Source organism: Phyllobates terribilis, unplaced genomic scaffold (assembly GCF_046119375.1).
Source record: "Phyllobates terribilis strain yellow unplaced genomic scaffold, ASM4611937v1 Scaffold_4__5_contigs__length_816908805, whole genome shotgun sequence".
Lineage (NCBI taxonomy): Eukaryota > Metazoa > Chordata > Amphibia > Anura > Dendrobatidae > Phyllobates > Phyllobates terribilis.
This window is the reverse complement of record NW_027362764.1, coordinates 680055420-680081470: the sequence shown is the minus strand read 5'-3', so window position 1 is coordinate 680081470 and position 26051 is coordinate 680055420. Positions and strand designations below refer to the sequence as shown.

At 44.1% G+C, this 26051-nt stretch overlaps 1 non-coding gene and 2 pseudogenes across 1 annotated transcript; all 3 read right to left on the bottom strand.

Annotated features, from left to right (window-relative positions):
- Window positions 1-214: 214 nt before the first annotated feature.
- On the bottom strand, window positions 215-334 carry LOC141267390 (5S ribosomal RNA; annotated as a pseudogene).
- Window positions 335-24783: 24449 nt separating this feature from the next.
- Window positions 24784-24903, bottom strand: LOC141266924 (5S ribosomal RNA). The gene has a single exon (XR_012320943.1). It is a non-coding gene; the product is annotated as a 5S ribosomal RNA (ribosomal RNA).
- Window positions 24904-25524: 621 nt separating this feature from the next.
- On the bottom strand, window positions 25525-25643 carry LOC141269842 (5S ribosomal RNA; annotated as a pseudogene).
- Window positions 25644-26051: the final 408 nt, after the last annotated feature.

Below are 26051 nucleotides of genomic sequence, written 5' to 3'. Positions count from 1 at the left end.
AATTGTGCTTAATGACACGGAGTCAATAAGCACTCCTAGCCGTGGCAAGGAGCTCGGTGTTCGGCCTGCGTGAAGGCGGCGTGGTAGCGTACTTAGCTGCCAACTGGCTCAGAGGCCTTGGGCTTCCATCATCTAAGTTACTTAAGGTCGGTGTCCGGCAAGGCGCCGTTCCATGCTAGCCGAGCTGGGCAGTAGGGCAAAACGTCATCAAAATGGTCTACAGCACCCGGTGTTCCCAGGAGGTCTCCCATCCAAGTACTGTCCAAGCCCAGCCCTGCTTTGCTTCTGAGATCAGATGAGATCAGGCATTTCCAAGGTGGTATAGCCAGTAGATGCTGCTTGATCCATCGCCCGGCCAGCCTTTCTCAGGATCGCTTGGTGGCGAGCAATCTGGCCGTGACGGGGCGGGCTCCGAAGGGTCCATGCAAAGGCTGTGCCATCCCTACAGGTGTGGTTTGTTTAGCAGTGATTCACCCGCTGCATCAGGTGTCTTCAAAAATGTCTCGGCGCAGGGTCTCCTGCAGGCTAAACCCTTCATCGCGGTAATGTGACAGAAAGAGCAAGCTGGACCTGTAACTTGGGGGCGGAGCGAGACGTCCAGGGGTGAATGAAGGAAGAGGGTGAGATGCTTGCCAGTGACTTTGAGCTGCTCTTCAGGGGGGAGGGTCGTGTTGCCTGCAAAGGTCTTCTGCTTGGGGTTACCAGTGGTTGCCTCCAGCCACCCGGGAGACGTTGATCCTGGTGAAAAGGAGCCTAGTATTAAAAGTAAAGAAGCAACAATGCTGGAGGCCCACGGTGATCAGAAGGATGCTGGTATTTTGCAGAGATGAAATAGCGCAAGAGAGAAAGCAAATGAAAAAAAGAAAAGAGAATGAATGTATGCACTTGTGAAAGGGAATGGAAAAAAGGCATAGAAGAGAGTGCCCCCTGCTGGTGGAAGGAAAGAAAAAGCAAAAGCCTACAGCACCTGGCATTCCCAGGCGGTCTCTGTTAAATGGTTAATTATGGAAATTCATTTGGAATGTTAATCGATAATCATTTTTCTGAGTTCTATGCCTCAGCCATCGTGTCTAGTTGACATGCGCTATTTGTGTGTGTATTTTTGGTTCACTACCATATGTAGAACAGGTGTCCATACGACTGGCTATAAAAGCCCATGGTACAGAAAGGGGGGGCTCTCTTGCTCTGCCCACCCCACAAGACACAGAATCTTCATGCTGAGAAGCAGATGACATGTAGGCCTGGACACATGCTGGACAAAGACATGATTTACCAGCCAGGATCCAAGGAAAGATGGGTGAATCTCAACAATTAAGCTAATTATGGACAAATGGACAATTACTTTATAACTAATTATTGTATGTACCTGCTGCAATCTGATTCTTTTTAATGGACAATCCAAGAATAAATAGATACATTTTTAATAAGAAAATCGTGATATTGATACTTTGAGAAGTCCTCAGTAGAAAAAAATAATAAAGGAAGAGTATTATTTTACAATGGTGAGCCAGCCAGTCCTGTTTTTTTGTTTTTTAAATTAAGTAAGTGAATTTCTTCCGTGAACAAGGGGGGAGTCCTGACGAGCTGAACAGCTGTTGTTCACGTGTCAGTAAATTCACTAGTTTGTCACGAGAAGCAGAAAGGACCTACAGACTGAGGAAAGACAGGAAGCAGAGGTACTAACAAGGAACAGAATCACACAGGAAAAGTATCAGACGAACTGAAGACAGGACGTGCTGATAAAGAGAAGCCAAGGAATCTTAAGGTGAGCAAAATATGGATATAATTTCTTCTTTTGCTAAACAAAGTAATATTAATTTCAAAGGTAATGTAGGAGATGACATAGAAGTTTTGTGTCTCAGTTTATACAAAGAATGTGAATTGCAGAATTTACAGTTAACTTCTAAATTGGTAAATAGAGACAAACAGAAATTGAGAAATATTCTACATTTGGTAGATTTTTTTCATAGTCTTGTGTTAGAGATTTCTAAGCAGGAAAATAGTGTAGAAGTGTCAGACGGTGATACTGATTCTGACTGTAATGTGGAAAATGAACAAGAAGTAAGACACGTGTCTGTAACTGAAGGTGACCTTGGGTCTGACCAAGAGACGGACATACAGAAACCTGACATGGGAGGAGACATGACTGACATACGAGAAACCGACATACTAGGTGATGTGGGAGGAGACGTGAGTGACGTAGGAGGAACGGACGTACAAGAGCCACTAAAAATATCAGAGAATTCTGGAATTACCCAGGCTCAACTCCAAATTAAAATGAGGAAAAATTTGCTGAAATTATACAAAATCATGCCAAAATATGATGTCAAAATCCATGCCTGTAGAAATTCAGAGACATTTGATAGCTTCTCTGATAAGTTTGATTTATCCAATGAGGAGAGGAATCAATTATTTAAAATATGGATTCCTGTGACATTGTCCAGACGTTTACATTTAATGCCCTGTGAAAATGACTCTCCTAATGGATGGGAAAATGATTCGGACAGATTAAGATATTTGATTTATTGTGTCACAAAGGATTTTCCCAACATAGAAGATCTGCAGAAACTAAGGTTTGGTAGGAAGGAATGTACATATACATGCATGTCCATATTTGAATGGTTGTACAAAGCTCTCATCAAAAATTGAAAAGTACAACATATGATAACAACTTTTGTACAAAAATTCAAATTCCTAAATTCAGTTTCCCAAGTTATGGCATCACAAAAAAATTCATTATTTGAATGTGCGCAGATGCTGGATTTTGTTAGAAAACATGAGAATCGTGAAAAGAAAATAAATCAAGCTAAATTTATAAAACCAGGAAAGGTAAAATCTTACCAAAAGCCAATATCAAACTCTCCTAGACTGAGTCATCCCCATAGTGAACTCTATCAAATACGCAGAAGATTTCATATATGTTATAAGCCATATCAGCCAGTGCAAAGATCCATCTCTCCACAGAATGAGTTAATTCTCAGTCAGAACTGTGATTCTCTAAAAAGGAAAATGGCTGAAACTGATGGACAGAGACAGGTGAGACGACCAACTCACTGTGACGTAATGTAATGTGGACAGAAGAACAGGCAGTTCTCTGAGGTTTTGAAGGATAGAAAAATGTCTTTCCTAAATAGGGCGTTCCTGGAGATATTTGAGAGAGACAGAAGATTTGGTTTAGGGAGTGGCTAAGGAAAAACTGTAATTATAATGTTGTATCAAAATGTAATACAATGTCTCAATATTTATTTAAAATCTCATACAGTAACATTGTAGTTACATAGTTTCTAATAGTTCATATATATATATATATATATATATATACACTTGTCTAAGTAGAGATTGCGTATAATTGTATTTATATATACGTTTATAAAATATATATATATATACAGTGCCTACAAGTAGTATTCAACCCCCTGCAGATTTAGCTGGTTTGATAAGATGCAAATAAGTTAGAGCCTTCAAACTGCAAACGAGAGTAGGTTTTATGAACAGAAGCATAAATCTTACAAACCAAAAAGTTATGTTGCTCATTTGAATTTTATTAAATTTTAAACATAAAAGTGTGGGTCAATTATTATTCAACCCCTATGTTTAATATTTTGTGGAATAACCCTTGTTTGCAATTACAGCTAATAATCGTCTTTTATAAGACCTGATCAGGCCGGCACAGGTCTGTGGAGTTATCTTGGCCCACTCCTCCATGCAGATCTTCTCCAAGTTATCTAGGTTCTTTGGGTGTCTCATGTGGACTTTATTCTTGAGCTCCTTCCACAAGTTTTCAATTGGGTTAAGGTCAGGAGACTGACTAGGCCACTCCAATACCTTGACATTTTCCCTCTTGAACCAGGTCTTGGTTTTCTTGGCTGTGTGCTTTGGGTCGTTGTCTTGTTGGAAGATGAAATTATGATCCATCTTAAGATCCTTGATGGAGGAGCGGAGGTTCTTGGCCAAAATCTCCAGGTAGGCCGTGCTATCCATCTTCCCATGGATGCGGACCAGATGGCCAGGCCCCTTGGCAGAGAAACAGCCCCACAGCATGATGCTGCCACCACCATGCTTGACTGTAGGGATGGTATTCTTGGGGTCGTATGCAGTGCCATCCAGTCTCCAAACGTCACGTGTGTGGTTGGCACCAAAGATCTCGATCTTGGTCTCATCAGACCATAGAACCTTGAACCAGTCTGTCTCAGAGTCCTCCAAGTGATCATGAGCAAACTGTAGACGAGCCTTGACATGATGCTTTGAAAGTAAAGGTACCTTACGGGCTCGTCTGGAACGGAGACCATTGCGGTGGAGTACGTTACTTATGGTATTGACTGAAACCAATGTCCCCACTGCCATGAGATCTTCCCGGAGCTCCTTCCTTGTTGTCCTTGGGTTAGCCTTGACTCTTCGGACAAGCCTGGCCTCGGCACGGGAGGACACTTTCAAAGGCTGTCCAGGCCGTGGAAGGCTAACAGTAGTTCCATAAGCCTTCCACTTACGGATGATGCTCCCAACAGTGGAGACAGGTAGGCCCAACTCCTTGGAAAGGGTTTTGTACCCCTTGCCAGCCTTGTGACCCTCCACGATCTTGTCTCTGATGGCCTTGGAATGCTCTTTTGTCTTTCCCATGTTGACCATGTCTGAGTGCTGTTCACAAGTTTGGGGAGGGTCTTAAATAGTCAGAAAAGGCTGGCAAAAGAGATCTTTAATCCACACATGTGAAGCTCATTATTCTTGGTGCCTGAACTACTTCTTAATACTTTAGGGGGACCAAACAGAATTCTTGTGGTTTGAGGGGTTGAATAATAAATGACACTCTGAATTAACTTTTAACGTTTTAAAAAAACAAAAAAACAAAAAAAAAGTTGCTGCAGTGCATTTCCCACTTCCAGGCTGATCTACAGTACAAATGTCACAATGCCAAGTTAATTCCGCATGTGTCAACCACCTAAATCTGCAGGGGGTTGAATACTACTTGTAGGCACTGTATATATTAATTAATAAATTAGAACTTCATATATATAAATTTAAGTAGCAATATTTTGAATTACATTAGAACCAACCAATATATGTATAAGATATTTAAATAATTCTGTTTCTGTATGAATTTGATATTTAATTTTATTTTCTTATATTTCCTTAGAGTTTTCATTCCAAAGCAGGATTTGATCAAAGAACTCTAAAATTGATTTATTTCTTTATTCACACAGGAAGTGAAAAAATTGCATGATTTTATGTGTATAACATTTTAAAATAATAACAATATATCTAGTTGAACTATAATATATATGTAATACTTATTAATTCTTTTGTGTTGCTAATATTTTCTGTGCATGAAGTGTTCGTGCAAATTAAAGTAGCTTTACAGCATGACGTGTGACAGCTGCGGCCTTTGAACTTTGAGCTAATAGTATAGGATCCCATTCATTCTATTTTCAACTGATGTAACTTAAGACCGGGCAGCCAGTGAAAAAAGAATCTAAGACAAGAGTTTTTTCAAGTGTCTGAAATTCCAGTGACTTACTCTCATATTATATAATATGTACTTGGGGAATATTCAAAGAAATATAAAGATATTCAATTGATATGGCAATGCGCATTAATAAATTGGGATACAACAATTTTGGGTTAAATATATATATATATCTAAAACTTCATATGTGGAATGTTTGAGTTGAACAGATCTGTGAATGTCAGAGTGAAGGTGACAGATGAGTAAATCAGCAGCTGCTAAGTGTGATTGATGTGACAGAGGCCTCGTATGTTTGTATGTTTGAAAAAAAAAATGTTTCTTTATGTGAAGGTACAAAAATATATTTAATTCTGAGGAAATTATAATACATAATTAGGTATTATCTACATATGTATATTTCTATATTTCTTTAATAATTATTATTTCTTGATTTAACTAATAGTGGATAAGGGCAACCACACATCAAAATGGTTTACAAAGCAAATTTATATTTAGAATAATTTTCCACATGATAATATTCTTGAATAACTATAATATTATTTTTAATGGTTACCTAAATAGGCACACACCTCTCTTTAGTCAAATCTATGCTACTCATCGATATGAAATTTATGCACAATATTTCTAGAAGAATAATTATTTTTAATTTGGTTCTGATATATACATAAATTTTATAAAATAATATTTTTTGGTATTAAGGGGGAAAATGTGTTTTTGATCCTGATTACATAATCACTTTTGATCAATACTTATTTTCCACACATTTTAATAAAGAAGAAATAATAATAAGGTACTATGGTATAATTAAGAAGGGTATTACATGCAAAGTTGCATAATTTAATATTTTTTGGTGGTACAAGGTTATGACAAATATGAAATCATCCAGATAATGGAGATATAAGGGTATTTTTTATGGAGAATATAATTACTCTGCATTTGTCATTAAAATTTAAAGGCCTTATATTTATTTTTATTCTTATTTTTACTCTTAATTTTATTTTTCATTTTTAAAATTTTATTCTTACTTTATACTTCTTATTTTTCTATTTTTTCATTTTTTAATTCTCATTTGATTTTATTTGAGTTCAATATCTCAATTGAGAAAACACATTAATATTTAATAAAGTAATGTCTAATACAAGAGTATTGCTTCATTAAATATATATTGCTAAGGAAAAAAATGTTTACATTTTCTGAGTAAACACAACAATTCATTCATTCATTTATTCATTCATTCATTCATTCATTCATACATTCATATATTTATTCATTTTGGTTCAGGAGTATACATTCTTTGATATTATTGGTTTAATAAAGATATAAAAACTTGTTTTTTCAAAATACACTGACACCTATGGGTTGGAAAAGGTAATTACACCTATGACATAAAAATGTTCTATCATATGGAGAACTTGATTGATAATGAATTATTATCTATTATTGTTTATTATTCCAAACATAATTTATTTTAATATTTTGATAATAATTAGATGGATATTACTGATTGCTATGGTACGCTGTGATATTATAGGTTAGGAAAAACTGCCAGATTTGGTATCAGATTAGGGAATGAAGACTTCAATCAAGACATCGCAATTATGAATTCTATCTTAATAAAGATTTTTAATTTTTATAAATCAAAGAGATTCCCAAAAGTTACAAGAAGAAGCAACTGATATCCGGACGTCTCAGAAGGTAACAGGTGTGAATGCTGAGTGTTATAATAGACTGTGTCCATTACATACAATACAATTCACACCACTGATCACCAGGACGGCAGAGGACGATGATCCTATATGTACTGTGTTGTGTTCAAGTTTCATCACGTTCCACTGGTTTCTTATCATCTGCAACGCTTCAATGAAAGCTGGTGAACAGGTAATACCTGGCATATGTGTCCTGTATATAAAGGACTGAGTACTGGTTATGGTGCTATATAAAGCAGGAAAGTGTCAAGTTAACCCTTGCTTTACTGACCAAAGACTTCACATCTGTTCCAAAAGTGATACGAGACCAGTGCGGACACACGGAAGATTCCAAAGACGTAAGTCCAGGTGACACTGCACAGATATTAAAGCTACATTTCATCCATGGACTTTGTTTTCTTATCAACTGACACACATGATCTTTCTAATAAAGAGTACAGTTTATGGACTGAACAATAATGAACACAATTATGGACTGTACAATATCTACATGCTGTAATTTATTTCAAAGGAGTTTTCATCTAAAGACTGTGTTATAAAAGAACCAAGAAGAAGACGAGACGACGACCCGATGACTTCAGATGATGACGATTGAACCCGCGATTGCTTCAATTTAGATATAGGGAAGTATAATTATACATATTAAATGAATATTAGTCGCGGCTTACCATAACATCAATTCACATCATTATATAACAATAATCCGATATTGACACTATTATTACTATTATTATTATTATGGAAATTTAATGATATTGCCAAGGAAGAAGGAAAGAAAAAATGATTGATGAATGTATCTTCTTTTGAGATTTTTCAGTTAAAGTCCTTTTATTCTCAAAAAAGGGGGAAATGTTAAATGGTTAATTATGGAAATTCATTTGGAATGTTAATCGATAATCATTTTTCTGAGTTCTATGCCTCAGCCATCGTGTCTAGTTGACATGCGCTAGTTGTGTGTGTATTTTTGGTTCACTACTGATAGGAAAATTAGTATACCATATCAATTAATCCCTTTTAATATAACCCTTTAACACTCCTATAAACCAATGTAGTAAAATATGCTGCTTAAACAACTAAATTATAATAAGATTAATTAATAATCTCTAAGCAAAGATGTAAAGTTTACCCAAGCCACTGTGGAATTTGCAGGGGTTGCTTATCTTAGTCAAAATGCCCTTTTGAGGTCAGGTTGATCTAGGGAAAGCACATTGACCAACAAAACAGGTACATTGCATCAAGTAATTATATAAGTACATAGGTAAGTATTTTATGTAATCGCCTGATTACTAATGATTCGATGCTAGTTGTTTATATTGTAAGATGATTGGTTATGTTATAATCTTCCTATGTCCCACCTACTATGTACAACCCACAATTTATACTATAAGAATTGTGCCCCAATACAATGGAGGCAGTTCTGTTCTAATATTGATCAGAGCTCTTGTGGCTACAATAAAACTTTCTTTAATCTGCAGAGATAGTGTGTGCACTCATCCTTTGGGAGACTGAGACGTTATTCCATATCAGTTGGTGCCGAAACCCGGGACCTCACGCCGCTACTTTGGACGGGAGAATTGCAAGCTGTATGCTGGCTGGACAGGTGGATCACTACTACAAAAGCGCGCTGCAGGTGAGAATTCCCTGTTGTTTGGGTGGTCATCCACTTTGGGCTGTCAGTAACTTCTTGTTCCTGTCCAGTAGCGTCTGAGGTATTTATTTTAGCCTTTATTTTATCCACTCTCCCAAAGGGTATATAGTAAATGTACGTAAGGTATTAGAGTTTATTTCAATGTTATAAAGTTTTACTGTCATGTAAATATTGCTGATTTTTCTGGTCTGTTTCCTGAGAGAGCTGTGTAATATACTATTGTTTACCTAATCAATATATCACTCACACTCACTGCCAGTTTCTCCTGTTCAGTGAACGTTTCACAAGCACAAGCTAATGAGACGGGACAGTGGTATTAATATTGCACAGCACTCTGAGCAAACATATTGGAATAACCAGATAAAAATTACAAATAGACATACGGTTATTGTCATTAATTGTTTGAACTAATAACTTAGTTTAGAAAAATAAGTTTGAAAAGTGATAAGAAACTTAGTATCATTCATATATATATATATTTACACTGAATATTGTTAACTCATAAGTTGGTCTGACGAGACCCACATTTATTTCCTGTAATAAAATAACTCCAAAGAGGAAATGGGGAATGTCCATAGCAATTGTGCTAAACCCGGCAAAACCCCACAGAAGGAAATTAAATGTGTACAATACTCAGAAGGGAGTCCAATGATTTATATGATTGATACATATGGGCAACCAGCATTCAATATATGGACTAGATGGAGATCTGTTTTGCCTGATCTACCAATCGAAGGCACATTAGATATTACTCTATTAAAGACTATATCACCTTGCTGTATCAGTGAGGAAGAACAGAAAATGTACTGTTCTTGGTTAGAAGTAGCTGCATCTACCACTAATCCAGTATCCGTGACTCCTCTTATGCCTCTTGCCCCACCATCATATTATTCTAGTAAACCAAAATTATTAAATATGATGGATTGTGATGATGAACAAATGATAGCCTGCATGGCCCAGAGCCTGATAGACCAAGCCCGGGCTGCCAGAGTTGCACAAGCAGCTCAGCCTTATGCATCCGTAACCACACCTTCCCCATTGCAAGCTTCTGCCCCAATAGGTCCCGATGCACCTTTATCCATGATCACAGATACTGGTTTTATAAAAACAGGCCCATCATCATCTGGTGCTAGTATAGATGAGAAGGTGCATGAAGGAACACTTGCTAGGACCACTGTAGTAAGAGAAGAATTATACCCAAATAGGGAATTGGAAGAATATTCTGACAAAACACCAATAATAGATAAAAATTATACCAATGTAAGCACAGATAACATTATAACTGAAGGTAGAAGGCGCCTACAAAGCAATCCCCCTGCTCAAATGTACCCCATGCAAGAAATCACAGGCCCAGGTAACCAGTCATGGAAGATGAGAAAACCTTACACTTGCACTCATTTGTTTGAGATAAATAAGCAAGTGGGTGAATATAGGAAAAATCCCAGAAGATCTTGGGAAATGTTAGATAAGATCTTTCATACACATCAACTATATGGTCAAGATATTCTACAAATCTTGCATACTGAATTTACACCTGCAGAGGTTGTAGAATTACTTAAAAATACTCAATATACTGGACCTAATCCAGAGTTCAAAATTGATGAGGTACAAAATCAGTGGGATAAAATTCGTCACAATTATAAGGAAATGTTTAAGCAAACCCCTGATTGGAATACTATAAGCAATATACAACAAGGGTCAACTGAATCAGTAAGAGAGTATTATCACAGATTCAGTCAGTTGGTGAAAGATCAGAGTGGTGAAAAAAGTCTATTTGAAGTTCCTGAAGTAGCTATAATTCTTATCCAAACATTTGTTGATGGGTTAACTAAGGTGTTAAAAAGCAGATTAACCACTCAGATGCCTCATTGGAAAACTTTAACTATGGATAGTGTGTTAGCTGATTTATATCATCACGAGAAAAATCTAGAGGGGGCACAAAAGAAAAAGGAAGAAAGATTAATGCAGTTACAAATATCTGCTACAGAGAGAACTCTGAAAACCACAGGCACTGCTAACAAGGATGACAACTCAAAAGGGAAGGATTTTAGGTGTTTCAATTGCAATGGGAAGGGTCACATTGCCAGGTATTGCAAGAAACCAAAGAAACAACAAAAGCAGGAAGAAGATAAACAGAGTTGACTAGATGATAGTGAAACTGTGCAATATATGGTTAACCCTTTAATGCCTTTAAACACTTCTTCCTTTTCCTCTAGAGAACCAGTTTTACACTGTGAAGTGGCAGGAGAAACTGTACCTTTTCTCATTGACACAGGTGCTTCAGTGTCTCTAATTAATGATAACTCATTCCTTCCCAAAACAGGAGAAAAATTGAAAACGGTTGGAGTCACAGGAAAACCTAATTTTCTTTCTATTTCAGATCCAACTAGGGTTACTATAGGTCCCATTACAACTGAACATTCTTTTCTGTTGTCAGCAGATGCCCCGATAAGCCTCCTGGGACGGGACCTGCTATGTAAACTGAATTGTACCATATTTTGTACCCCGGATGGAGTACATTTACAGGTACCCAAGGGTCATACGGAGGATGCAGTGAATTTATTGTACATGAGTCCAGATACCATATTGGTCTCCAAAATATTGGATCCTGCGGTAGAATCAATGTTGACAAAGGTCCCACCTAAATTGTGGAATGCTGATTCTACTGAGGTTGGTAACATGAATCATGTCCAACCTGTACAAATTGACTTAAAACCTCACTGTATCCTCCCCTGTAAACCTCAATACCCATTAAAACCAGAAGCTGAAGTTGGCATAGCCCCAACTATTAAATCACTCTTGATACAAGGTGTGTTGAAGAAAATTCAGAGTCCATGTAACAGTCCTATTTTCCCCATCAAGAAACCTGGTAGTAAGGGACAGTGGAGGATGGTTCAAGATCTAAGGACCATAAATGAAGTGGTTGTACCATTACACCCAGTCGTTCCAAATCCAGCTACTATCTTAATGCAGATCCCAGCAAATAGTTCTTATTTTTCTGTCATAGATCTGTGTTCCGCTTTCTTCTCCATCCCCATTCACCCTGACTCCCAGTACCTTTTTGCCTTTACTTACAGAGGACAGCAGTATACATGGACTCGGTTGCCACAAGGTTTTCTAAACTCACCTACCATCTTCAGTCAAGCACTCAGTAACAACCTGGCAGATCTAGTGCTCCCATGCGGATCCATCTTGATTCAGTATGTGGATGACCTGTTGCTGTGTTCTGTTTCAAAAGATGAGAGTCTGGAAGATACAGAAGCCCTTCTGTGCTTTCTAGCAGAAAACGGACACAAAGCAGCACTTGCCAAGTTGCAACTGTGCCAGACTAAGGTAGTATACATTGGACACTGTTTGACAAAAGGACTAAGACATCTCTTGACAGAAAGAGTAATGGCCATTAAACATATGACCATTCCCTATAACAAGAAACAGATGAGACAGTTTTTAGGGATGGTTGGATACAGTAGACAGTGGATTCCTTGTTTTTCTTTATATTCCACACCACTGTATGCCCTTACCAAAGATACTGTCCCAGAACCTTTTGAGTATACAGAGGAAGTTCAAACTGCTTTTGTAGAACTGAAGGAAGCCTTGATCTCTGCCCCTGCTCTTGGTTTACCCAATTATGCTCTCCCTTTTCATCTTTTTTGCCATGAAGTACAAGGGCATGCTCAAGCTGTATTGACTCAACGTCATAATTATGCTAACAGACCAATTGCCTACTACAGCTCAGAACTAGACCCGGTTGCACGAGGAATGCATGCTTGTCTTAAGGCCGTTGCAGCAGCAGCATTTTCTGTGGAGAAATCTGCAGACCTGGTTCTCATGCACTCCTTGATTGTATGGGTCCCCCACTCTGTGTATGCACTGCTCAACTGCCAGAGGACCAAGCATGTCACCCAGGCCAGACTTACCAGATGGGAAGTGACACTCTTACAGCCAAGTCACATCACTTTACGCAGATGTTCCCAGTTGAACCCTGCTACTTTACTACCATATGAGACACTCTTGTCTCAGAGAGAGGGAGTGAATGGTGAGACTGGTGAATTTGACACAGACAGTGAGTTTGACAGAATGGCATGCCCTGATGAACATGATTGTGTACTTCACACGCAAACATTGACACTGCCTAGGGCAGATTTACAAGAAGAACCGCTGCAAAACCCAGATCTGGTGTTTTACGTTGATGGAAGTTGCCACAGGCAAACAGACACAGGAGAATTGAATTCTGGGTTTGCAGTAGTGGATGACCACAATGTGGTCCATGCTGAAGCATTAGGAACACCACACTCAGCACAAAGAGCAGAACTAATTGCACTCACAAAAGCATGCCAGCTAGCAGAAGGACAACGTGTTAACATTTATTCAGACTCAAGGTACGCATTTGGTGTAATACATGATTTTGGTACAATATGGAAAATGAGAAATTTTCTCACTGCTAGTGGTTCTCCAATAAGCCACTCAGGAGAAATTGCTCAGTTACTTGATGCAGTGAATCTCCCAAAGGAGATTGCTGTCATCAAGTGTCAGGCTCATACCACTGGACAAGATCCAGTAGCAAAAGGAAACAACAGAGCTGATGCAGGTGCAAAAACGGCAGCAAGCAAAGTTTTAAACACCCATATGATGAATCTGATTGAAATCCCAAATTGGGAAAAACTGTAAACAATGCAAAATAATTGTTCTCCTCAGGAAAAGGCCCGATGGAAGGACATAGGATGCACCCAGGATTCAGAAGGCCTCTGGAGAAACGGTGAAGGTAAACCAGTGGCCGCAAAATCTCTGCTGACAGCGTTAGCAGATGCTGCACATGGTTTAACCCATGGAGGTAAAACCGCGATGCAAAATTTGGTATATACGTACTGGTGTGCACCAGGTTTCACAGTTATTGCAAAAAGAAAATGTTTGTCTTGTCAAACATGTCTCCAGCAAAATGCTGGAGGAGCTGTGAAAGCCCCACCTTCTCACCTCCCATCAACCACGGGTCCTTTCCAAATTCTGCAGATTGATTACATTCAACTACCTAAAGTTGGTAGATTGCAATATGTCTTGGTATGTGTTGATCAATTCTCAGGGTGGGTAGAGGCTTATCCAACAGCCTCACAGACAGCAGAAATAACTGCTTCAAAGATATGTAAGGAATTTGTGTGTAGATATGGTATTCCACAGGTAATATCTAGTGATCAAGGTCCTGCATTTACAGGTAAAGTGTTCCAAAAAGTATGTTCAATGATAGGAGTAAAACAACAATTGCATACTCCTTATCACCGACAAGCTAGTGGGAAAGTGGAAAGGTATAACCGAACCATAAAAGAGAAACTAGCAAAATGTTGTAAAGAAACAGGTATGAAGTGGCCAGATGCCCTACCTTTGGTATTAATGGATATCAGAATAACACCACGAGGTCTTTTACAGTTATCACCTTTTGAGATTCTGTATGGCAAGATACCTAATCACCCACTTTCACCCCCAGAAACTGCCCAGGCTGCTCAGAATACCTTGAATGTGGACTACGTCTTACGCTTGCAAAAACAACTAAAAGACATTGCCCAGAGTGTACATCTACAGCAACCACAAGTCACTTTGTCCTGTCACGAGGTGCAGCCAGGAGACTACGTGTTGGTACGTAAATTCTTGAGATCTGGTTCCCTTACAGAACGGTGGGAAGGTCCATACCAAGTCCTGTTGACAACCCCTACCAGCGTTAAGGTAGAAGGAAGAGGGACGTGGATCCACGCATCTCACTGCAAAAGAGTGCAACCCACTGCCGAGACGACATCTTCATCTGCGCCAGATAAAGAAGATCCAGCTGACATCATCTGTACCACACACCCTGAGCTGCACCCCTAAGTAAGTTTTTGTGGTCTGAGACAAAGCAGAAATACGCTTCTCTCAGGCTGCCACCTAAGTCGCTGCTGTAACAGCTGAAGATTATTCCAGCGCTGTTCTTCCATCGCGTGAAGAGGATAAAACAAAGAAGAAGATGTCACTCTATGAGCAGTTATATGAACCACATGCGAGCAAAAGACTCTGGGGAGCGGTGATAGGCCTATGTAGTCTTTTGGTGATAATGGTGTGTTTACACAGTTTAAGTGAATGTTCTACGTCCACAGATACTGATAATCCAATAATACCTCTAGATCCATTCTTGGGAGGGAGGAAGAAAAGAGGTATCCCAGATGTTCATGACTGTATAGAGTACTATTGTAAACCTAATGGTTATGAAGCCCGGTGCATAGTTTGGTGTTTTGATGATAGAGAATTCCTTCGAGGTAAACGGGAGTTACATGATCACCTACAAGAGCCGTGGGACAATAAATTGTTAAATATGCATGACACTATAGCCAAGCGCACAGGAACTAAAGATTGTTGGATATGCACTCTGTAGCATCGGCGTCTCTGCCCCGTTCTAGGCAGAGACGCCGTCCCTCTCACCTCCCCGCTCCTGGCGCGGCGTCCTCCAGCGCTTCTCTCCCCGCTGCTTCCGGCACGCGCTCCTTCCCCGGCAGTGTGCTTAGGGCGCGCGCGCGCTCCCCCTCTCTTAAAGGGACCGCGCGCGCCGTCCTAAGGAGTCCCCGGCCAATTGCCGGAGGACCTCCCATATAAAAGGCACCTCCTCCAAAATGGAGGTGCCCGAGCAATGTTGTAGCACTGTTCACTACTCTGCTTCAGCCCTCAGGTCCCGTTTCCAGTTACCTGCCAGATACCTGCCAGATTCCTGCCAGTCTGCTGTCTAATTCCTGCCTGTTATCCTGCTACCTGCCTGCTAGCCTGAGGTCCGAAGGTCTGCCTTCCAACTCCTGTCAGTCTGTCTAAGGACCAGCTTGCCCGCTCACCTGGGAGCGCTCATCTGCTGCCTGTCTGCTAGCCTACCAGGAGGCTCTGCCGTCACGTGCTGTGACCACCCGCCTGTCCAGAGACTCCTGCCCGCTCACCTGGGAGCGCTCATCTGCTACCTGTCTGTTGGTCTTCCTGGAGGCTCCGCCGTCACATGCTGTGACCACCCGATTATCCAGAGACTCTCGCCTGCTCACCTGGGAGCTCACGTCTATCATCTGCCGCCACAGGTCGTACCAATCCTTTACCCAGAGACTGCCCCGGTCACTTGCCGTGACCTCCTGCCCGTTCATCCAGAGACTGCCCCGGTCACTTGCCGTGACCTCCTGTCCGTTCATTCAGAGACTGTCCCAGTCACCTGCTGTGACTGCCTGCCCGTCTTCCCTGGTCGCCACCCGCTCCCTTACAATGACCGCCCCCTTGTATAGTAGCTCAGAAGTTCCGCCTCCCAGATCCGTTACAGTTTGCTCGGGCACCGGAACCCGGTGGCACCCAAGCTCCCTCGCTCTCGGACCTGTGTCATGAACTGTCCCGTCAGAGGTCCCAACAGGAGTCCATCCTGGGTCACCTGCGGAATGTCAATTCTCGCCTGGACACTCTGACTGCTCTGCCTGCAACCACCGCCAGTGCCATTACTCGCAATCCGGCAGCTCCACTGCCCACTAATAACATGGTATCCTACCCCAGACCCCGGCTTTCTGCACCTCCTCGTTTCGGAGGCGACTCCGCCCAGGCTCGGGGCTTCATAAATCAGTGCACCCTGCACTTTGAACTCCTGTCTCACCAGTTTAACTCCGACCGGGCCAAAATTGCCTTCATCATGTCCCATCTCACCGGAGAGGCCCTGGCCTGGCTAAATCCTCTATGGGAGAGAGGAGACCCCCTGGTGTCCGACTTGCCTGCCTTTCTCACGGCTTTCCGGAAAGTCTTCGACGAACCCGGACCGAAGACCTCATCCGCATCATCTCTGCTACGCCTCCGTCAGGGAAGTCTCACCGTGGGCCAATATGCCATACGGTTCCGTACCCTTGCCTCAGAGCTGGCCTGGGATAATGACGCTCTGGTTTCCGTCTTCTGGGAGGGTCTGTCCGGCCGTATTAAAGATGAACTTGCCGGTCGGGACATTCCTACCACTCTCGATGACCTAATAACTCTTGCCATCCGGATTGACCTGCGGTTCCAGGAGCGTGCCAAAGAGGTCACCGTGAGAGGAGGTTTCCACGTCTAGCTCCTACTTTTCAGAAACCCGTCACTCCCTCCGTCTCTCCTCAGCTACACTCTCCTGAGCCTATGCAGGTCGACCAGACCAAGACGGTCGGTTCTCGCCAAGAATCTCGCCGAGCCGAGGGAAGCTGTTTCTATTGTGGCAGTATGAAGCACTTCATCCGTTCCTGCCCGGAAAAGCCGGGAAACGCCAGTGTCTAGGACCACTCGGAGAGGTCGTCCTAGACAAAAGTAAGCCCTCTCCGTCTCTGACCTTACCGGTCTCTATTGCTTGGGGAGAAAACTGTCTCTTTGAACTCGCCCATCTGGATTCTGGAGCTGTTGGAAACCTCATCTCCCAGTCTCTGGTAGAGAGATACCATATTCCCACCAAGTCCCTGGCTGAACCATTGTCAGTCGCCTCCGTGGATGGAAGACTTCTCTCGGAGACCATCCTGCTCGTCACCGAACCCATAACCCTGCAGGTGGGAATGCTGCACTCTGAGGAGATCTCATTCCATGTGCTGTCCGGACTTTCTCACTCCCTGTTGCTAGGTCTACCTTGGCTCCAGACATATGAAACCGTATTGAACTGGCGGTCCGGTGAAGTACTCCGATGGGGTCCTGACTGCCATAGGACCTGCCTGGTCCCGGTCCGTCCACTTCGCCCTCAGCCTACTCCAGCTAACTTACCTGGTCTCCCGGCTCCCTACTGGCCCTATGCGGACGTCTTTGGTAAGAAGGAAGCTGAGACGTTGCCACCCCATAGGCCATACGATTGCCCGATCGACCTGGTACCTGGCACCACTCCTCCCCGTGGGCGTATCTATCCGTTGTCTGCAGCCGAGACCCGAGCCATGTCTGAGTACATTGAAGAGAATCTGGCTAGGGGATTTATCCAAAAATCTACCTCCCCGGCTGGAGCCGGATTCTTCTTTGTCAAAAAGAAAGACGGCTCGCTACGTCCCTGTATTGACTACAGAGGACGCAATCTCATCACGGTAAAAAACAAATATCCCCTGCCACTCATCTCCGAATTGTTTGACCGTCTCAAGGGCGCCAGGATCTTCTCCAAGCTGGATCTACGAGGAGCGTATAATCTGGTCCGTATCCGTCAAGGAGACGAGTGGAAGACGGCATTCAATACCCGGGACGGTCACTACGAGTACCTTGTGATGCCCTTCGGTCTCTGTAATGCTCCCGCGGTCTTTCAGGAACTAGTCAACGACATCTTCCGTGACCTCCTGTACTCCTGCGTAGTGGTATACCTGGACGATATCTTGGTCTTCTCTCCGGATCTCCCCACACACCGGAGGGATGTTCGTCAGGTCCTGCTTAGGCTTCGGCAGAACCACCTTTACGCCAAATACGAGAAGTGCCTCTTCGATCAGACCTCCCTTCCGTTCTTGGGCTATGTCATCTCCCAAACAGGTCTGCAAATGGATCCCGAGAAGCTCTCTTCCGTTCTAAAATGGCCTCGTCCTGAAGGTTTGAAGGCGATACAGCGATTCCTGGGCTTCGCTAATTATTATCGTCTTTTCATCCCACACTTCTCGTCTCGGACTGCTCCCATATCTGCACTTACCCGTAAGGGGGCTAACCCCAGGACATGGTCGCCTGAAGCCGAGGAGGCCTTCCTTTCCCTAAAGAAAGCCTTCGCCTCTGCTCCCGTCCTGCACCGTCCGGACTGTAATAAACAATTCTACCTGGAGGTTGATGCCTCCTCCTCCGGAGCCGGAGCGGTGCTCACCCAGAAGTCTTCTACCGGGAGAATGGTAACGTGCGGCTTCTTCTCCAAAATCTTCTCCTCGTCGGAGCGCAACTACTCCATTGGAGACCGGGAATTGCTAGCCATCAAATTGGCACTGGGAGAGTGGCGCTATCTGCTTGAAGGGGCTCTCTACCCGGTAATTATCTACACGGATCACAAAAACCTGGCATATCTCCAAAATGCCCAGAGACTCAATCCTCGCCAGGCCCGGTGGTCGTTGTTTTTTGCCCGCTTCGACTTCATTCTTCATTTCCGTCCTGCGGACAAGAACGTCAAAGCTGATGCCTTGTCCCGGTCCTTCCTGTCCTCCGATCAAGAGGAGGAACCTACGCACATCATCGACTCCTCCAAGGTGATGAATGTGGCCCCCTTGGATCTGACTCGTCTTCCACCCGGTAAGACGTTCGTAGCTGTGCCAGATCGGGAGAGGGTTCTTCACTGGGGACATTCTTCTAAACTAGCTGGCCATGCTGGCCAAAAGAAGACCTTCCAACTTATTACCCGGCATTACTGGTGGCCTACCCTGCGTAAGGACGTGGTAGACTTCGTCGCGGCCTGTTCATCCTGTGCCCGTAACAAAGTTCCCCGACATCTACCTGCCGGCCATCTCCTGCCCCTTCCCGTACCTGCTGCTCCTTGGCAACACATCGCTATGGACTTTATCACCGACCTTCCAGTTTCTGCCGGTTGTACTGTCATTTGGGTTGTCGCTGACCGTTTTTCTAAGATGGCCCACTTCATTCCCCTGCCTGGTCTTCCGTCTGCACCCGAGCTGGCTAAAGACTTTATCCGCCACATCTTCCGTCTCCATGGTCTGCCCCTCCACATCGTGTCGGATCGTGGGGTTCAGTTCACCTCTCGCTTCTGGAGAGCCACATGTAAGCTGCTGGACATTACCCTGGATTTCTCCTCCGCTTACCACCCTCAGTCCAATGGTCAAGTGGAGCGGATCAATCAGATCTTGTCCAGCTACCTCCGGCACTTCGTTGATGCTCACCACTCGGACTGGGTGGATCTCCTACCATGGGCCGAGTTCTCTTATAACAACCATGAGAGCGAGTCCTCTTCCAAATCCCCGTTCTTTATAGTCGGTGGCCAACATCCCCGGATTCCACTTCCTGTCTCCGTTTCTGTGGACAACCCTGCTGCGGAGTCTCTTGTCAGCGAATTTTCTACTATTTGGGAGAGCACCAGGTCCGCTCTTCTTCTCTCCTCTGAGCGGATGAAGAGATATGCTGATAAGAGACGTCTGGATCCGCCCCAATTCCGTCCGGGAGACAAGGTTTGGCTCTCATCCAAACATGTGCGGCTCAAAGTACCCTCCTACAAGTTGGGTCCTCGATTCATCGGCCCCTTCGAAGTCCTCAGGCAAATTAACCCTGTGGCCTACAAATTAAAACTCCCGGCCACCCTACTGATCCCCAACTCCTTCCACGTATCTCTCCTCAAACCCGTTGTCTTTAACTTTTTTTCCAAAAATCCAGGTGCCCCTCCTGCTCCGGTTTCCGCTGATGACATCTTTGAGGTAGAGAGTATTCTGGCCTCCAAGAGGGTAAGAGGAAAAACCTTATTTCTGGTAGATTGGAAGGGGTTTGGTCCTGAGGAGAGAACTTGGGAACCCAGGGAGAACATCAACGCCCCGCTTCTCCTTGAGAAATTTCTTTCTGACCAAAAAAAGAGGGGGCCTAAAGGGGGGGGTACTGTAGCATCGGCGTCTCTGCCCCGTTTTAGGCAGAGACGCCGTCCCTCTCACCTCCCCGCTCCTGGCGCGGCGTCCTCCAGCGCTTCTCTCCCCGCTGCTTCCGGCACGCGCTCCTTCCCCGGCAGTGTGCTTAGGGCGCGCGCGCGCTCCCCCTCTCTTAAAGGGACCGCGCGCGCCATCCTAAGGAGTCCCCGGCCAATTGCCGGAGGACCTCCCATATAAAAGGCACCTCCTCCAAAATGGAGGTGCCCGAGCAATGTTGTAGCACTGTTCAATACTCTGCTTCAGCCCTCAGGTCCCGTTTCCAGTTACCTGCCAGATACCTGCCAGATTCCTGCCAGTCTGCTGTCTAATTCCTGCCTGTTATCCTGCTACCTGCCTGCTAGCCTGAGGTCCGAAGGTCTGCCTTCCAACTCCTGTCAGTCTGTCTAAGGACCAGCTTGCCCGCTCACCTGGGAGCGCTCATCTGCTGTCTGTCTGCTAGCCTACCAGGAGGCTCTGCCGTCACATGCTGTGACCACCCGCCTGTCCAGAGACTCCTGCCCGCTCACCTGGGAGCGCTCATCTGCTACCTGTCTGTTGGTCTTCCTGGAGGCTCCGCCGTCACATGCTGTGACCACCCGATTATCCAGAGACTCTCGCCTTCTCACCTGGGAGCTCACGTCTATCATCTGCCGCCACAGGTCGTACCAATCCTTTACCCAGAGACTGCCCCGGTCACTTGCCGTGACCTCCTGCCCGTTCATCCAGAGACTGCCCCGGTCACTTGCTGTGACCTCCTGCCCGTTCATCCAGAGACTGCCCCGGTCACTTGCCGTGACCTCCTGCCCGTTCATCCAGAGACTGCCCCGGTCACTTGCCGTGACCTCCTGTCCGTTCATTCAGAGACTGTCCCAGTCACCTGCTGTGACTGCCTGCCCGTCTACCCTGGTCGCCACCCGCTCCCTTACAAGGACCGCCCCCTTGTATAGTAGCTCAGAGGTTCCGCCTCCCAGACCCGTTACACACTCATTCACCAATATCCTCAAAATCTATGCCTTTCTTAGCTACTCCTGTACCAATGGAGGAACTTATCCTGTCATTGGAAGAAACTTTCACATTCCCCACAAATCTAAGTGCTTCACGATATAACAACACTCGTGTGTCCCTTCCAATAGCAGGATGGACAGCTCCACCATGGTGGGTAGCGATTCGAGATCTATCCCTCATTACACCCCACAGCATAGCTGTATGTGGTCCAGGATCTACCAGCATACGATGTAATAGAATTAATATTACAAATAATGAGTTGGGATCCATACCTGTTAATCTAGAATCATTACAGGTTATATTTCTACCAAGTCATGTCCCCTATACATCAGAAAATAATGAAGGATCTACTCTATTCGGGGGCCTAGTATACGAATTAACCGAAGGAACATCAGGTTTGTTGCATGATTTAATAAATAGTTCAGGATATAATGAAGATACGAATACATGCAATCAAACAGTAAGAGGAATACTAAGACACCCCTGGTGCCCGTCCCCGAGGTTACAACCCCTGATATGGTATGCATCTGAAATTTCTTATAGGTTACTATCCCATTTAGGTGGAGAACATATCATTCTTCCAGAAAATATGTATTATGTTTGTGGAACTTTTGCTTACAAATTTCTACCTTATGATGGCGTTGGTACATGTACCCTAGCAAGATTGACCCTAGCTACATGGACCATCGCCCATGATGAGATAGACCTTGATCAGATACCAAGACATATGATGCAGAAGAGAAGAGCTAAAACCCAGCCTTTGATACACACTCCATGGTACACAAAGTTTGGACTCACTCTCACAATTACAGGATTGGCTATCCACAATTCTCATAACATTGAACAATTAGCAGAATTGCTTGATAATGTCACAGATGAAGTATTCGATGCCATCCTAATACTAAACAATCAAACTCGGTTTCATGCAAAAGTACTAAATCAACATACTATAGTATTGGACTATTTAACGGCCAGTCAAGGAGGTATGTGTCAGATAATCGGTCCTGCCTGTTGCAACTATGTAGATGCCAATTTTTCAGTCAGAGTAGATAAACACATCGCCAAAGCCATGGAATTAAAAGAAAGATTCAGAGAAGAACATTCCCATGATGATGAAACCATTTTTAGCAGTTGGTTACAATGGTTGAAACCTGCTAACTGGTTTAAAGGTATAGGAGGATGGATTGTCGGTGTAGGTCACATGTTCCTACAAATTTGTCTGTTTGCTTTCATCATCATATTGCTCATAAAATTATGTAAGTGGGCCATAAACAAAATCCGAAGACCCAAGAACGTCTTAAACGTTCATCTCCTTCCGGCAAATGAAAATTCTGAAATACCTCTAATTGCTCCTCCCCCTCCTTTTCGGAGAGAGGGCAGAAGATACTATTACTTTGATGTAGAGGTGTAAGTGACAAGTGATAATATTATTATCAGAGAGAGGAAAATGATAGGAAAATTAGTATACCATATCAATTAATCCCTTTTAATATAACCCTTTAACACTCCTATAAACCAATGTAGTAAAATATGCTGCTTAAACAACTAAATTATAATAAGATTAATCAATAATCTCTAAGCAAAGATGTAAAGTTTACCCAAGCCACTGTGGAATTTGCAGGGGTTGCTTATCTTTGTCAAAATGCCCTTTTGAGGTCAGGTTGATCTAGGGAAAGCACATTGACCAACAAAACAGGTACATTGCATCAAGTAATTATATAAGTACATAGGTAAGCATTTTATGTAATCGCCTGATTACTAATGATTGGATGCTAGTTGTTTATATTGTAAGATGATTGGTTATGTTATAATCTTCCTATTTCCCACCTACTATGTACAACCCACAATTTATACTATAAGAATTGTGCCCCAATACAATGGAGGCAGTTCTGTTCTAATATTGATCAGAGCTCTTGTGGCTACAATAAAACTTTCTCTAATCTGCAGAGATAGTGTGTGCACTCATCCTTTGGGAGACTGAGACGTTATTCCATATCAACTACCATATGTAGAACAGGTGTGCCATACGACTGGCTATAAAAGCCCATGGTACAGAAAGGGGGGGCTCTCTTGCTCTGCCCACCCCACAAGACACAGAATCTCCATGCTGAGAAGCAGATGACATGTAGGCCTGGACACATGCTGGACAAAGACATGATTTACCAGCCAGGATCCAAGGAAAGATGGGTGAATCTCAACAATTAAGCTAATTATGGACAAATGGACAATTACTTTATAACTAATTATTGTATGTACCTGCTGCAATCTGATTCTTTTTAATGGACAATCCAAGAATAAATAGATACATTTTTTTATAAGAATATCGTGATATTGATACTTTGAGAAGTCCTCAGTAGAAAAAAATAATACAGGAAGAGTATTATTTTACAGTCTCCCATGCAAGTACTAACCAGGCCCAACCCTGCTTAGCTTCCAAGATCAGATGAGAGCGGGTGTGTTCAGGGTGGTGTGGCCATAGGCAGAGACAAGCCTCTCACTTGCTGCTTTTCTACTATGACGTCTGGCTGCCGGCTGCCCTTTCCAGTGCTCAGCAAGACCAGGTCCTTTTGTGCTTTCCCTTCTCTTCAATTTTTTTGCTGGCTTCCTTAAAAGGTCTTGTAGACACAACGCCCCACTCAGAGCCGCTGAGCTCACTGATCGGCTGCAGCGCTGTCGACGGAACGTCAGCTTCACGGCCAATGCCACAGGCCGGGAGCAGAGGCGAGACTCACCGGTAGACCCGGGTAGGGTGAGTAGAGCGCGGTTAGTTGCTTTCTAATAGCTTGCAGCCGGGGATTAACTTTTAATGAAAGGGAACAATCCCTTTGACTGTCTGCAGCGCGCCACACCTAGGAAGCGCACTCTCACACACAAGCCAGCATGCACACGTGCTCGCACGTGACAACACCCCCTATCTGCCCCTACAACCTCTCCGTCACCATGCGTCAGACTCTCCTGCCTGTTTTATGATTTCAGGGGCCTAGCAGGAATCACCCCCCCCTCCCCAATTCCTTCCGCACCTTCCTTGCCTTCCTTGCACTGAGGTTAGCTCTTTGTCAGCCGTCTGGCTTGGTTACACAAGCTTCTTTGCAGAGAAACATGTTACTTCTGCTGGCCCTCGCTAGGCGGCCGGCATCCAAAACCTTCCCTGGGCACCTGCTGAAAGCCTGGCCCCTTCACGGCCCTGAGTGCTTTTAACGCCATCATTTCCACACAACGAGCTGCGGAGTCAATAAGCACTCCTAGCCGTGGCATGGAGCTCGGTGTCAGGCCTGCGTGAAGGGCGGCGGGGTAGCGTACTTAGCTGCCAACAGGCTCAGAGGCCTTGGGGCTTCCATCATCTAAGTTACTTAAGGTCGGTGTCCGGCAAGGCACCGTTCCATGCTAACCGAGCTGGGCAGTAGGTAAAAACGTCATCAAAATGGTCTACAGCACCCAGAGTTCCCAGGAGGTCTCCCATCCAAGTACTGTCTGAGCCCAGCCTTGCTTTGCTTCCGAGATCAGATGAGATCGGGCGTATCCAAGGTGGTATGGCCAGTAGAAGCTGACCGATCCATCGCCCGGCAAGCCTTTCTCAGGATCGCTTGGTGGCGAGCAATCTGGCAGTGACGGGGCAGGCTCCAAAGGGTCCATGCAAAGTCTGTGCCGTCCCTACAGGTGTGGTTTGTTTAGCAGTGATTCACCCGCCGCATCAGGTGTCTTCAAAAATGGCTCGGCGCAGGTTCTCCTGCAGGCTAAACACTTCATCGCGGTAATGTGACAGAAAGAGCAAGCTGGACCCGTAACTTGGGGGCGGAGCGAGACGTCCAGGGGTGAATGAAGGAAGAGGGTGAGATGGTTGCCAGTGACTTTGAGCTGCTCTTCAGGGGGGAGAGTCGTGTTGCCTGCAAAAGTCTTCTGCTTGGGGTTACCGGTTGTTGCCTCCAGCCACCCGGGAGACGCTGGTCCTGGTGAAAAGGAGCCTAGTATTAAAAGTAAAGAAGCAACAATGCTGGAGGCCCACGGTGATCAGAAGGATGCTGGTATTTTGCAGAGATGAAATAGCGCAAGAGAGAAAGCAAATGAAAAAAAGAAAAGAGAAAGAATGTGTGCACTTGTGAAAGGGAATGGAAAAAAGGCATAGAAGAGAGTGCCCCCTGCTGGTGGAAGGAAGGAAAAAGCAAAAGCCTACAGCACCTGGTATTCCCAGGCAGTCTCCCATCCAAGTACCAACCAGGCCCAACGCAGCTTAGCTTCCAAGATCAGACAAGATCGGGCGTGTTTATGGTGGTGTGGCCATGGGCAGAGACAAGCCTCTCACTTGCTGCTTTTCTACTTTGAAGTCTGGCTGCCGGATGCCCTTTCCAGTGTTCAGCAAGACCAGGTCCTTTTGTGCTTTCCCTTCTCTTCAATTTTTTTGCTGACTTCCTTAAAAGGTCTTGTAGACACAACGCCCCACTCAGAGCCGCTGAGCTCACTGATCGGCTGCAGCGCTGTCGACGGAACGTCAGCTTCACGGCCATTGACACAGGACGGGAGCAGAGGCGAGACTCACTGGTAGACCCGGGTAGGGTGAGTAGAGCGCGGATAGTTGCTTTCTAATAGCCTGCAGCCGGGGATTAACTTTTAATGAAAGGGAACAATCCGTTTGACTGTCTGCAGCGCGCCACACCTAGGTAGCGCACTCTCACACACAAGCCAGCATGCACACG